The 14,617-nt window shown below is 51.6% G+C and overlaps 1 protein-coding gene across 3 annotated transcripts in view; it reads left to right on the forward strand.

Annotated features, from left to right (window-relative positions):
• Cplx2 (complexin 2) overlaps positions 1 to 14,617 on the forward strand; it is a 70,515-nt gene that overhangs the window by 50,670 nt on the left and 5,228 nt on the right. Inside the window, exon 1 of one of the 3 annotated variants that reach the window (XM_021181049.2) lies at positions 10,782 to 10,999. The exons of the other annotated variants lie outside the window; for them this stretch is intronic. The gene's annotated coding sequence lies outside the window, so the exon portion shown is untranslated. Of the gene's footprint in view, positions 1 to 10,781; positions 11,000 to 14,617 lie in introns of those variants that run through there. 3 annotated transcript variants of the gene reach the window in all.

Here is a 14,617-nt window from a genome sequence, read left to right on the forward strand (position 1 = left end):
ATATGGCCATAGGAGATGGGACCCACCCGTGAGTACAAAGTTGGGACTCAGACACAGCTTTGAGTTGGATCTCACACTGCAAGCCCCCTCTTGGCCTTGAGGTCCACGAGTGTAGGGCCATGCTATCGTAGATCACATACGGTGTCATCAGGGATCTGCCTTTTGCCAATCTCAAAGCTCTGGGCTTCTCTGGGTTGCCATTGTCCGCAGGTGAGCCCTTCTGAAAGTTGACAGAAGTACCTAGAGCCTCAGGACTGCCAACCCCACAGCCAGCACCCTAATGTGGTTCCATGCAGGGGCAGTCTCTGAGGCTGGTAGGCATATAGTGCTCTAATTAAGTTGGTTCTGAGTTGGATGCCCACCCACAGGAGTGAGCCATGAAATCAGCTTCACCCAGATTGTAGTGACTGAGGTACTCCAAATAGACTCTAGATGGACAGGTTAAAACTGTGTTGTCCCCATAGCAAATGACACCGCAAACATCCCAAAGACAGAACACCACTGTGGGCTCAAGCATGGAAGGAGTCCAGAGAGATTTTGTGTGTGTGGCTTCTAGCTGGGCCAGTGTAGGATTACAACAGGGTCCCAGAACTTTTTATTCACCCAGGGCCTGCGTCTACATGTCCCATCCCTGAGATGGAAATATCACAGGCTATAGGAAGCCATTGCAACCCCAAGCAAGTGGCATGAAACCACTCTCCTGTGCTCTATACTTCCTGGAAACAGCCACAGACCATCAGTCAAGATGGCTTGGGTTTCACACTGAAGACTTACACATGAAGAAGACACATTCTGTGTCCTATAGCTTCTTACATCCCACGGAACAAACAAGAGGATGAACAAGTTAAGAAAGGAAGCAAACATCCTAGAGTGTAGTGTTTAGGAGCAGAGCCTCGGTATACAGGCTAGGGAGAGGGCTGACATCTATCCAGGGCTCCTGGACTTGGACTCCAGGCTGCAGGCAAGAGTGAGTCAGAAGCATCTTCTAAGCTCAGGAGTGACAGGAGCCAGGGGAAGCTTTGCTATCCTAATGGAGCCAGAGGAGACACAGTGGAAAGTCACAGAGCTGATCAAAGGGCTGACAACAGGCCTGTGGAGGGAATGGGAGAGTGAAGACTGAAAAACCAAGACAGGGGGAGTCTTGATCAAAGTCAACTGGGGTAGCAGGCTGTCCCGCCGCTGGGCTGAGGCAGGAATGAGCAGCACTGGGGAATCAGAGGACATTGCTTTGTTCGGCTCCCATCAGAAGAGGTGAACCGCACACAAAAGATGTTACTTATATAACCGTGACCCCACCCCCACCCCAAGAGGAGGTGTAGTCTGAAAATGGAGACTAAATCACCAACAGAGAGTTCTGGAAGAGTCCTGCTGACGTCACAGAAGGATTGAGGGCCACTGATGGGTATCTGGGGATGATCCCTATTTGTCCTCCAAGAAAACTCTTCCTGGAGCCCTGCCCTGACGTGAAGACTCTGAGTCCAAAGACATGAAGCAGGCAGCTGCCTCTTGTCTCAGCCCACCATAGCCATATCTCCTTCAGGAATCACTCAGTCAAAGTGCCAAATTCTCCTACTAATGAGGCAGAAATTGGTATATGCTTTAGCAAGTGTTCCCCATAGCCAGAAAATACTCTGGCCTTTAAGCACAATGCACATGAAATCACCCCTTGGTATCCACAGGTGACTAGTTCCAGGATACCTCAAAGACAAGGAGGCCACAGACGTGGGTCACCTGTGAGATGAGCATGGAGATACCCAGCCAGCATTCCTGAAGAGGGGGCAGGAAAACAGAATTCTAGATCATCTTTGGCTACATAGTCAGTTCCAGGCCATCCTGGGCTACATGAGACCCTGTCTTTAAAACAAACTGCCTTAGTCAGGGTTTCTATTCCTGCACAAACAGCATGACCAAGAAGCAAGTTGGGGAGGAAAGGGTTTATTCAGCTTATACTTCCATACTGCTGTTGATCACTGAAAGAAGTCAGAACTGGAACTCAAGCAGGTTAGGGAGCAGGAGCTGATGCAGAAGCCATGGAGGGATGTTCTTTACTGGCTTGCTTCTCCTGGCTTGCTCTGCTTGCTTTCTTATAGAACCCAGGACTACCAACCCAGGGATGGCCCCACCCACAATAGACCCTCCCCTCCTTGATCACTAACTGAGAAAATGCCTTACAGCTGGATCTCATGGAGGCATTTCCTCAAGGGAGGCTCCTTTCCCTGTGATAACTCCAGCTTGTGTCAAGTTGATACACAAAACCAGCCAGTACACAAACAAACAACAAAACCAGAAAATGTCTCTAGATTATTTACAATGCCTAAGATGGTATAAATGCTGTATGAAACCCGTTGTCCTGTATCGCTTGAGGTGTACTATAGAAGAAAAGGCCATATATCCTCAGCACAGAGACAATATTTTCCAAAGGTTTTTGATTCCAGCTCAGTTGAGCCCAAGGAGATATGGGACTCCATGCTTCCTCTGGATCGCACAGCCTGAGCCGACAAATCAACACACACAGTCATTGGGCTGCAAAGCTCAGGGCAGGTTACATAAATATGACACTATTTTATACAAGAGGTTCAAGATCCAAGAATGTTGGTATCCACGGGATCCTGGACACGATTTCCCCTTGGATACTGAGGGACCAGTACACAGATGGCATCTCCAGAGCTGATGGCACTCGAGGAAGGAATGGGTGCTGGTTGGTAAAAGAAGCTGTGGCCACCGTGCGCTTTAAGGGATGCCATCAAATGTATATTCTGCAAGCATCTCCCACAGATCTGGAAGCCAGTTAGGAAGAAAACTAGCAGGCAAGAGCAGAGGCAGGAGGTTAAGGCTGAGTGGAGGTGAAGTGCTTGCTGGGAAGGGTTGGGGATCATTGAAGCCTCGGGGCACTGTTCTAGAGCCTTGACCTACAGCTCCCATCACTGGACCAACTTCAAACCTGGAATATCCAGCCCCTGTAAGGAACAGTCTATGATGAGGTCCCTTCAGAGTCACCCAGATTCTAGGAGCAGTTGTCCCACAGCTATACACTCAGCCTGGCCTTCCAGAAAACTGCCTGTCTCCCCTCTAGAGATATGGCCAACTCTACTCACATACCAACTTTAGATGCGGATGCTGATATTTCCTTGCTGTGTCAGCCTGAACACAGCGTTTAACCTCTCTGCACCTGAATGTCGCTAACTGAAAACGGAGGGCAGGTAAATGGCATTTAAGGTAGTGGAGTGGAGCACTAGGGAGCAAGAGGGAATCTCCTACCCTAAGGAGACGCCTGGTTACAGAATCCCCTCTGCTGGAGTACCTTTGAGCTTTTTTTTCTGGACATGTCTTCCCAAGACCTTTCGCTTGCCAAAAAAAGGGACCATTTGTTTTATTTTTGTTTTCTCACCAGAGAGAAACAGCTGGAGGTTAAGGAGAAACAGAAACAGCCATTTCTAAATGTGTGTGTGTGTGTGTGTGTGTGTCTGTGTGTGAAATTCCTCCTGTCGTCGAGCCTGATGTCTGAGCCCCACTGGACTTCCTTCTGATGGTTCCCCCTAGAGAGTGCTTCACCCCAGTCTCCGGCATTTGGAAAGGAAATCAGCAAAGGGGAAGGAGGAGGAGAAGGGTCACCCTAACTACCTTAGCATTCTGTTCTGCTCTTTCTCATCACAACATAAATTCTAGGGTATTTAAAGGCAGAATTCTTAGCCAAGAAGGTCATGAAAGGAGGCTGTGTCCAATGGCCACACTGTCCCAAACTCAGAACAGAGCCCTATGTGTTGCCAGAGAGCTGGGAGAGGCTGATACTCAGGGGTTACGCTGTCATTTTTCAAGCAGAGCCCCATCAAGCCTTCTGACTATGCCAGGAGGTAGAGATGGCCTTGGCTATTGTACTAATGAGAAAACTGAGAGCCAGGAGTCATCATGTAGACAGGAAGGCCAGAGGGCAACTGAGACTCCATCCACACCTCTCCATGGCAGGACTATGATGTCTCCTCTTGGGAGAGGTATCTAAGATTATTCAGATACCCTAGAGCCTTTGAAGTCAGGCGCACCAGAGCCCATGTCTCTCTTCCCTGCTTGGAGCTTTCAGCTCCATCTGGCTGGCAAGCTGTGTGTGTGTTTCCTTCCCCCTCCAGCTCCCTTTGCTAGGACAGCACTTCGCATGTTGTAATGGCTTGGACTGTTTGTGAGTATCTGTTCCCCCACCACCACCACCACCCCCACTCACGTCATAGAGTCTGGGAGCCAACAGGACCTGAAAAGTGAATCAGAGCACGTGCGTCTCTCGGTGTGAAGCGGAGGGTGAGGAGCACTTCAGGGAGTACCTGGTGCGCCATAGGCTCTCCGTCCATCCTTGATAAATGAACAAATGCATGAAGAACGCCTGCCCCAAAGGGCAGTTGCATGGCTTAAAGAGCTGGCACCTGTAATGTCCCTAAAATAGCACCTAGTAGGAAAGGAGTCTTTAAGAAAAGGTGTGGCTGGGTGCTGCTGTCTTACACCTACAAAAGAACAGTTACCCGGGAATTAGAAGGTTCGTGAACTTGCTGTGTGACTTTGGCCCCCTTTTCCCAAGTGGCGATTACAGAAAACTGTCAGTTTTGTCATTGATGCTTTCGACCTTTATATGTGGTTCTCCTGATTGAAGCCAGGGTAGCGTGCACACTGGGCTAGTGTCCCACCACTGTGTGCTTTTAACTTTCAATGCCTTTTTCACAACCTCCTGCCCTCCCTGTCTCCTAAACACATGGACTCCTCCCACCCTCAACCTCAAAAAACAGCATCCTGAATCTCTTTAATGAGTTCTTTCATCTCCTGACCAGAGGCCCAGGGGCTTATTATCATCTGTCCAAGTTCCTCAATATCTGTTGCTTTCATAAGACAGCAATAATGCCCTCGCCGTTCCGTTATCAGCAAGCAAGATCCATCTCAGGGCCAGCGCATGCTGGTCCTAACTGGACCCAGACATCATTTTCTGCTCAACCATCCTGCCAGTTACCTTTGTTTGCTCCAATAGGGAGTAGATGGGTCCTCATATACGCGAGTGACATGTGACAATGGTCCTTCAAGGGATGGATGGGGGAGGAGCTTTCCACAGCAAACAGAGCAAGGAGCCTGGAAAGCAAAAGTTCTTCCCAGATGGAGAACCTCCCAACTCCAGGCTTTCGACACAGATTTGTAGAACTGAGGATTGTGAAGTTAAGTGAGTGTGTAGGGGCCCTCTGTTAATCCTAAAACCGTCTGTGACGCCATGATTCAGGTTTTCTGTTTGTTTGTTTGCTTGTTTGCTTGCTTGCTTGCTTGCTTGCTTTGGGTTTTTTTGTTTTGTTTTGCATGGGATTGGATATGAAATCACAGCATTCTCAGATTCTTCAAACTCAAGATCAGGGCTTCCCAGTCAGTACAGGGGTCAGCATTGGAAGAGCCTATAAAAGATGCGATTCCTGGACTCCCGTGCCAGAGACTGCTTTGCTCCACGTGGGATAAGACCTGCAAATAATCTGCAGTGTTTAAAAACACGCCCCCCCCCAGGCCGGGCGTGGTGGCGCACGCCTTTAATCCCAGCACTCGGGAGGCAGAGGCAGGCGGATTTCTGAGTTCGAGGCCAGCCTGGTCTACAAAGTGAGTTCCAGGACAGCCAGAGCTACACAGAGAAACCCTGTCTCGAAAAACCACACACACACACAAAAAAACACACGTCCCCCTACTCCCTCTCTTCTGAGTTAGAGTGGGACACTTTGATGGATAGTGTCTAAGAGAGATAGAGGTTCCTGAGGTTTAAACTGAGACTCTCACTTGGACTTCTGCTTTCATATGCTGTTTCCATGTGCTGAAAGGCAGGCTTCTGTGGTATAAGAACTGTCTTTGAGCAGGTTTTTTTTTTTTTTTTTTTGCAAGAGACCAAGAGTCTACAAGGTGTGAGGACCATTGAGAAGGGAATCCTCCAAAGACCCCGGTAACAGAATTTAACACTGCACCCACTGTGCAAAAGCAAGGCACAGGTCAGATCTTGGAAATCAGGGCCTGAAAGACCATGAGGTCATCCTAGGACAGGGACATCTGACCATGTCCAGAAGAATTGGAAGGGCTCAGGGTAGCTGTAAGGGGATAGAAGTCACAACGGGACGCTTGAAAAAAGAACCCGAGACACGAGAAGGGGACCACATGCAAACAACCTCCTTTTGGCCGATGGCGAGGTTCTGCAGACTGGAAAACAGACAAGAAAATGCCAGGTTTCAGGAAAGCTCCAGATGAGAGGGAGCGACTGTGTAGGGATGCCCCAGAGTACACTATGTGGGCTGGAATGGGGCTGCTTTGACATGCTAATGGGCGCCTGGATGGGGAGATGGGCACGGATAAAGGGCATGCAGGACCCAGGAGGAACTGGTAGGTGGATGCTAGTGGGGAGCCAAACTGAGGACGAGGCTCTGGAGATGAGAACGGATCCCTAGAGAATTTCCACAGACTGGTAACTCACGTGTTACCAGTGAGTCAGGGTGCAGGTGTGTAATCTTGGAACTTTCTGGAAAACTACAGGGTTCTAGGAGTCTCTCTCCTTCCTGAACGGGCAGGAGCCGGTGCACTGGCTTACAGCCTTTAGGATGGAGAGGAAGTGGGAAGGAAGCTTGTCACCTCCAGTAGCATATTTTGCACAGTGGTCAGGACAAATTTCTGGCTGCTCATGCACACATCTAACTGTTTCTGCTGCCCCACACAATGATGTGCGTGCCCACCTGTTGTGTGTGTGTGTGCCCACCCGTTGTGGCTCATATTTATACCTGCTAATAGTTACCCAAGACTAGCACCCTAACACTCCCTTGGGTCATCTCTAGTTGATAACAACACATTAGTACCCAGAAACAGTGGCACACCCTTAGAACCTCTGAATCTAGAACAGTTCACTTTATTTTTGGCCCTGTGGTACACAGCCATTTGGTGCATACACGATTGCACGTGTGTACCGTTGCCTTACAGCGGATCCCTCCATAGTACCGTTGATGACAGGTCCCGTTGTAAAATGAAGTTAGCTGTGTACTGTCACATTAGCTCTTAACAGGAGGGACTCAGCAGCAGGCAATGAGGGTCAGTGGCAGCAGACCCAGGTATGTCACACAATACAACAGCAATGGCACCCGCATCCTCCACGGATGCTGTCCACTCCCACGCTGGCCGCATGCACAGGCACACCATTGCACAGTGGCAAGTTGGCCTTCCCACCATGTCACTCCATGTTGACAAAGGTAGTCCGTGAGACTCACGCCATACCCTAGCCATTGTCGGTGACAAGAAGAAAGATAGTCACCAAGGGAGCAATATGATGTGGGACCTTTCTCTGTGATTCAACCCCCACCATTCTTTCTTCTGCTGGCACCAGGCCACCCTCCCAAACAAAGGCCAATGCTGCCCCCCCAGGCTCAAGCTAGAACCACAGGATGTGGGCGGCTCAGGCCTCCCTGAACCCAGTCCATACCAGCTGAGGTATTCTGCAGCCAGCAAAGCTTCAGTCAAACCAGATCTGTCATTTCCTTTTTTTTCCCCCATGGCATCCAGAGTGCTTGCTGGGGTGAAGGAGGTGACAGGGCAGGGGTGGGAGGTCAGGGGGGGGAGCTGACCTTTGGGCAGGCACTCTCTGGAAGCCATTCTCACTGACATGTACATTTGCAGCCTATGACAGCTGTCACTCCTCACGCACTGCTCCTCGGTGCTGTGGAAGTCCTAGCATTGGCTTTCCTAATTGGCTTCCTAGTGAACATCCAAGGCATAGCTACACCATATCGTGAATCTTTCCAAACCTGGATCCATCTCCCTGCTCTCAACGCTCTGTGAAGACCAGAGGCTGCCTGCTTGCACCTCCCCTGCCCACGCTCAATTACAGTGAGCTAGCTGGATTAGAGAGGCAGGAGGGGGAAGAGATACCACAGTCTGCATGACAGGAGCATCCTGATCTGAGTGTAAATATATGGTGTGTGTGTGTGTGTGTGTGTGCGGAGACACACCACACACGCACACACACACACACACACAAGCTTGCAGGCATGTGTGTGTGTTAGAAACCAGACAACAGGAATGGTTATAAATATCAGTGAGATATAGATAAATAGATAGATACATAGATACATAGATAGAGATTGAGATATATCACACGCACACACGTACACACACACACATTATACATATGCTGCAAACGTTCCACTTGCATAGGTTACAGAAGGTTGGATCGTACCAGAAGAGAAGCAGCTCAGAGCACTAGAAGACCCATGAGTCCCAGTGCCCTATCAGTTGGAATTCTGGCTCTGTTCAAGACTCACTTTCTCCCCCTGGGCTTCAATGTCTGCATCTTGAAAATGATGGTTTGTAGAAATTAAATGAAAAGGTGTGATTTATATAAAAAGCCCCAAAGTTGGCACCTCGGACCCTTTGGGGGGTGTAGTTCATTGCCGAGTTTAGTGGCATTATCATCATTGGGGGATATTTGGAACAGTCAGCTACTTTTCTTAAATAATAACAGAGAATTTGGGAACCATGTCTGGGCAGAAAGGACTCCTCTCCCTACCTCTGTTTGGCTGTGGGAAATAGCTCTGCTGTGAGTTATCCCTAATCGATCAACAGAACGAAGCCTCAAAACTTGGCCAAGCTGAACTTCTGTCCATCAGTAAGATTTCTGCGACTAGGCTCAGTTAATGTCAAATAATGAGGATTTGGGAGAGAGAGAGAGAGAGAGAGAGAGAGAGAGAGAGAGAGAGAGAGAGAGAGAGATTCACAAAAGGCTTGGATTCAAATGTGACCACTGCCCAGATGGCCAGTCCTCTTATCAGCTTCAGCCTTGAGCTGGGACACACAGGCAGGGCTGGATAGCACCAGCTGAGGTCTGGGTCTTCCTCTTAGAGCTACAGCCTGCCTCTCTTTACCCATTGTCCTAAGGCTGTCTCCATCAACAGCAGGGGCAGGGTGGGGGGGGGGGAACAGGGAGAACCCTGTAGCTCTGGTCTTCCCCTGCATTGGTTATTTTATCCACCTCAGCAAGCATACCCTTAGCGTCTACTTTGCCAACTACTAACCTGAGTCAATTTCAGTTAACCAAGATTCATCAACCCTTCCAGGACTAACGCCCCCTCTGTTCTGTCCTGAGGATAGGAAGCCACCCTCAGGCCCTTCAACCTCACTAGCCCCCACCCAGCCTCCTCTCAAGAGCTGGATGGACCCGGTGCTTACACAAGCCCAGCTTAAAACGCAGCACCCAGGGCTGAACTCTGTCTTTTTATCTGAAGTGCAACTTGGATTTTGATCCTAGCTTGATCAATGTCCATGTCAAAGGCAAAGCCCCAGCTGTAGCCAGAGTGCAGCTGGCACAGGCCCCCTTCACAGGGCATGTTTGCTGGAGAACTTATAGAAAGGAGGAGACAGAGGCGGGTGGGGGGGGGCGGGGGGGAAGATTGCAGGTCTTAAAATGTCAGATCTCTTGGCTTCGAACTCCCTTTGGGCATTAGTGGCCAGTCTAAGTGGCTCTAATGAAACAGGAGCATGTCACACACACACACACACACACACACACACACATACACACACTTTAGGCCACCTAAATAGAGGGGCCCTGCCATCATACAAAGCTCCTGGTCTGCAGGGGAGCAGGGGGTGCACACTGATGTCTTCTGACTGGTAAGGTTTCCCCCACGTCGAGGCATCTACTGTGAACCCCTCCTTTCCCTCCCCGGATTCTGCCCTACCGCAGCTTGCAGCTCTTGCTCCTGGGAGAGAAGCCATCTCTCTCATCTCAGAAGCAGAAGTCATCCCCACTCTGGCATAGCTCTGATGGATGCATGAACTCCTGCACTGCTTCCAAAGGCCAGGTGCAAGGCCCTCCCCCCCCCCCCCGAGCCATTTTCCTACACCTATGGCTGGATGAAAGGAAGGGGCGGGGAGCCAATAGATGGCAGGCAGAAAGGAGAGGCTCATTAGGAGAGAGGGGAAAAAGATGAGTATGGGGGGGAGGCTGAGCGAGGAGTAGGGGTCCCCCTGTTGTCAGACTCCCTTCTCTTCCCTGGGCTTAGGAGGGAAAGCAGCGCCTTCTAGAATAACATAACCAGAGAACTATTCCTTCTTCCGAGGATAACACATCTACAGAGGACCAGGAGTGGCTCACCTAGGGTTCCTGCTGCAATTTTGCAGCAGTCTTTCTGCTTCTGGGTCCAGAGCAGAGAGCCACTCACCCACTAGGAGGGCCTTCCTCATCCCACACACCAGTGGTTCTGGAGTGAGTGAGTAGCTGGACACTACAGTCATAAACTGCAGAAACGATGTGACAGTGGACTGTCTAGTCCAGAAGCCGCTCCCAGGCACATCTAAGGGGTGATTGAAACTGGGGCTCCTTTAGGGAATTGGGCACCCCAACGGGAGTGTGCCTATCGTAGTGTGCCCAGAGTAACCAAAGAGAACTTTCCTGAAGAGGTGGTTACTTTAGTTTCTGCTTTTAAAATCCTTTCTTCCACTCGTGCCCCCAAAGCCCTTCCAAACCTTCGAGCTTGTGGTTCTTGAACACGGAGGAGTTGGGAATGAAGCCTAGCTAGCTGCAGGCAGATCAGTACAGCTTAACGCGGAGAGAATAAAAGAGTAGAAAGGAGATAAGGAAGAGAGGGGAGAATGAGGGGGAGGAGACAGTGAGAGGGAAAGGAGAATGAAGAGAGGGGGAACGGGAAAGAGAGGGGAGAAAAGGGAGGGAGGAAAAGGGAGGGAGAGAGGGAGGGAGGAGAGAGAGAGAGAGAGAGAGAGAGAGAGAGAGAGAGAGAGAGGTTTTGAATTTCCCTTCTGGAAGAGAAGCTTTTCGGCGTCAGGGCCTGGCTGAGGGGCGTGATTGGAGGGCGCCTTAGGCATCCGCCCGCCCGCAGCAGCAGCCTCGGCCCCAGCTTGCCTGGCGGAGTTACACCAGGCAGCGGCGCGAGCTGGCTGAGCACACGGCACCGCCTGCTGGAGTCAGCCGGAGCCCTGCAGTGGCTTAGACGGTTGCTGGGACCACCAGGTCGGTGCTGGCCGTGGGCCGGGGAGGCGGAGCCGGGCTGGGGGCAGTGGGGGGGACGCTCTGGCTCCGGAACAGCGGGGAAGCCGGGCAGTGTGGCTTTGAGGGGCTCCCCAAGACCGCGGGGCGCTGCGCTGGGACTGCGGCCCCTGCCTGCTCGCTGTGGTGCTGAAGGGACAGCTCCCCGCGGAGGCCAGGGGGACTGCTGGTGCTGCAGACCGGGGCAGGAAGATGTGGGCAGATGCGCACCCGGAGCAGTGGGGCTTGGGGAGCTCCGACCGCCCCGAGTGCGGAGACTCAAGTGTGAACCTGGAGAACAACTTCGAGCCCGCAAGACTAGGGTGGGGGACGTGGTCCCCGGCTGTTTGGGGTGTGGCCACCCCTGAAGCCCTCCCGGGGACTCTGCTACAGGAGCAGAGAGTCACCCCGAGGGGTAGAGTTAGGTTCCCAAGGGAACCCGAGGGTGGCAGAGGCCAGGTGGAGAAAGGAGAGGCCACGTCGGTGGGGGGCAGGGGGGCTATTTGTCCTCTTCCCGCAGGAGCGCTGTTGGAGTAGCACGAGCCTGTGCAGGGTCACAGGCTGCTCCTCAGTCTCAGACCCTCCCCTCCCTGGCAAAGTTTAAGAGCAGGCGAAGGTTCAGAATTGAGAGGCAAGTGTTGGGGGAAGGGGACACGCACTGACCAACTGAGGGCCCCAGGGCAGAGCTGTTGGTCTCCATGAGGGCCCGGGGAGCGGTGCCTGGAAGCCTGCCCACTCTTCTGTGGGAGGAAAACCCCCGCACTTTCATGACCCAGACGACTGATCCTTTTACTCTGGCCGGACCTCGCCGCACCCCCCCCCCCACACACACACACACCCTCCCCGCCACCTCTGAGACGTCTTGCTGCTAGGGGCGTGGGATGGGGAAGTAGGGGAGACGTCCTCTGTCTCGGCCACCGCCATTAGCGTGGAGTCCCTTGCAAAAAAAACAAAAAAACAAAACAAAACAAAACAAAACAAAACAAAAAATCAACGGAGTGTTGAATTGAGTTGTGATTGTAGCCCGTACTTGAATCAGAGAAAAACAGCCGCAAAGACAAACACTGCAGGTGCTCATGTGTGCTTGTCAGAAGGAGGGGGCCGGTTTCTGGGACTCGAACTGGAACTAGAGCAGGTACCTTAGCTGCTTTTGGCTGGGACTGACAGCAGGGGTGTGGGAGTGTGGGGTCTGGAGGAAAGATGAGGGGCCTGCCCTGGGTCACCGGTGACTGGCAGCATGGAAACATTTGCATCAGCCTACCTACACCCCCCTCCCCCTTACCCCCGGTCCAACACCCTACCAGCAGCACCATCCTCCACCCCCACCAGCTTCCTTCCCGCGCGGAGACAGACGGCAGCTTTCCACAGCACCGCTGAGGAGCGCCTCCTGGCGGTGAGGCCCAAATTCTCAACTGCACACAATCTGCAGGCCCTCTCTCCCGCGGTCCTCCTGGTAGCTCCAGGCACACAAGCAAGCAAGCAATTGCGCGCGCGCGCGCGCGCACACACACACACACACACACACACACACACACACCAGTGTCTAAGAGGTTTAGAATCAGACATGCAGGCTCATGCTTTGAGCCCGTGCACACAACACTAAATTCCACTGAGCAAGCACGCTGAGGAAGATATCCTCTGAGGAGCCTCCAGATAGGTGAAATGGGTAAGACAGGCAACAGAGAAGCTCTCCAGATCACAAAGGAAAGATACCCAGACAGCAAGAGCATGAATAGAAAGTGCCTTAGGTCTCACAAAAGCAACCCATCCTGTCGTGTCAGGGAGAACAGGGTCTGCACGGAGGGAAGTACTGTTAGCAAAGGGTCTTAGAAAAGTTGATACTACCACTATTGTGGATGCCTATGACAACAACAAGGACACTTACTGGCTTAGACACCTGATTTGCATAATCTCAGTGCTCACAGCAGGCCTTGCACAAGGCATCAACCGTCTCCATTTTACACATGAGAAAACATTAAGTCAGGTACTCAAGATCATTTAATAAGTAGCAGTGCCAAGATCTGAGTCAGCAGGGATGCCGTTAAACGGTCCTGAGGCTGTGGGACTAGTACGACCAAATCACCCTGCCTCCGGTGGAGGTGGAAATAACATTTGAGGCAGGGGGTTGCTGGTTAAGACACAGCAATGTACAAGAGATGAGACATGAAAGGCAAAGAAAGATGTCCCATTCCAGACTGCAGGGTTTGAAGGTTGGAGCACAGACTGTGGTAGGTTTAACAAAGGCCATGGGAAGCCAGTTGCAGGGTCTTAAGTTTGCATGAGCAAATCTGCCTTTGAGGAAGATTAACCTGAGGGTGATGTGGAAGATAGGGAAGAGCTGGAGAGACAGAGTCATGAACCAAGGCAGTAAAGCCGTAGGACGAGGTGGCGGGTAAGCAGTGACTGTGCCTCGATCCCAGCCAAGGCCACCTAAGCCTGTGTGCTCTGCTATGAGGTTAACTAACAGCTGGGAGGACCAGTGTTGGAAAATGCCCCTGTTCTCTTCCATGGCCCCTGGTAGACAGTAGGTACTCAGGAGTGCAGGATGGGTGAGTGAGTGAGTGAGTGGGTGTGTGTGTGTGTGTGTGTAGTGACTGGAGGTTTTGGTTGAGACAATTCTGGCAAAGCATGCAGGAGAACAAGATGGGAGCCCTGTAAGGACAGGCTTGATCTCCCAGAGACTGAAATGGAAACAGCATACAGCAGAGGGTTAAAAACGTGCAGGCTTTGGAGAGAAAGCTGCCGCCACCGTGCATCTGTGTAACTAACTAAGGCTCCTAAATCAGTAGGCACAGATGGGAGATTTCCATGGGAGGAACAGAGGAAAGAGAAGGAAGAGTTTGCTTAGAGAAGGGACCAACAAGGAAGAGGACAAAAGACCTGTTTGGGGAGACCCGGGGAACCACAAGGGTGCTGTGTCATGGAATTCAGATCTGAGACGGCTGAAAGTGGGGGAGGGGTGATGATCAGCACTAAACGCTATGAAAAGAGAAAGAGGCAGAGGACTGTGGACACTCCTGGTCAGGCACGGGTCTCCTAGCCATGCTGGTGGGGGTGACTTCTGGGCTGTGTGCGAAGACAGCAGGTCTCAGGAGCAGTAAGGAGGTGAGGAGATGAGGGAAGACTCTCCAGTACACTCCAGGGCAGAGAGTCAAAGAAAGCCATAGTTCAAGGAAAGGCTTGGGGAAGGGAGGAGACCCAAGAGACTGAGAAAGGACAGTAAAGATGTAAGGAAGGTGTGGGGATGGATCGATAGAGAAAGGACAGAGAGAAAAATCTAGATTGGTTTCATCTAGGAGGAGGGAGTTCCCTGGAGCTAGGAGAGGGGAGGTTGCAGGTGTGCGCAATAGCTTTCATTAATCACATCGTGAGTGACTTCCATTTGCTGAGCACCTGTCACGTGACAAACACATCTCACAGATGATTTCTAACCTTCAGACTGGCCATGTAGCCCTCCTTTTATAGAGAAGACCCAGTTTCAAAGGGCTGCCTCACTGGAAGAAAGGGCCCCTTCAACAGCCAGCCCGACCTGGAGGGAAGTCTCCTGTTAAGAAGGGGGTGTAACAGCCGAGCGTGGTGGCGCACGCCTTTAATCCCAGCACT

This window comes from Mus caroli, chromosome 13 (genome assembly GCF_900094665.2).
Source record: "Mus caroli chromosome 13, CAROLI_EIJ_v1.1, whole genome shotgun sequence".
Taxonomy (NCBI): domain Eukaryota; kingdom Metazoa; phylum Chordata; class Mammalia; order Rodentia; family Muridae; genus Mus; species Mus caroli.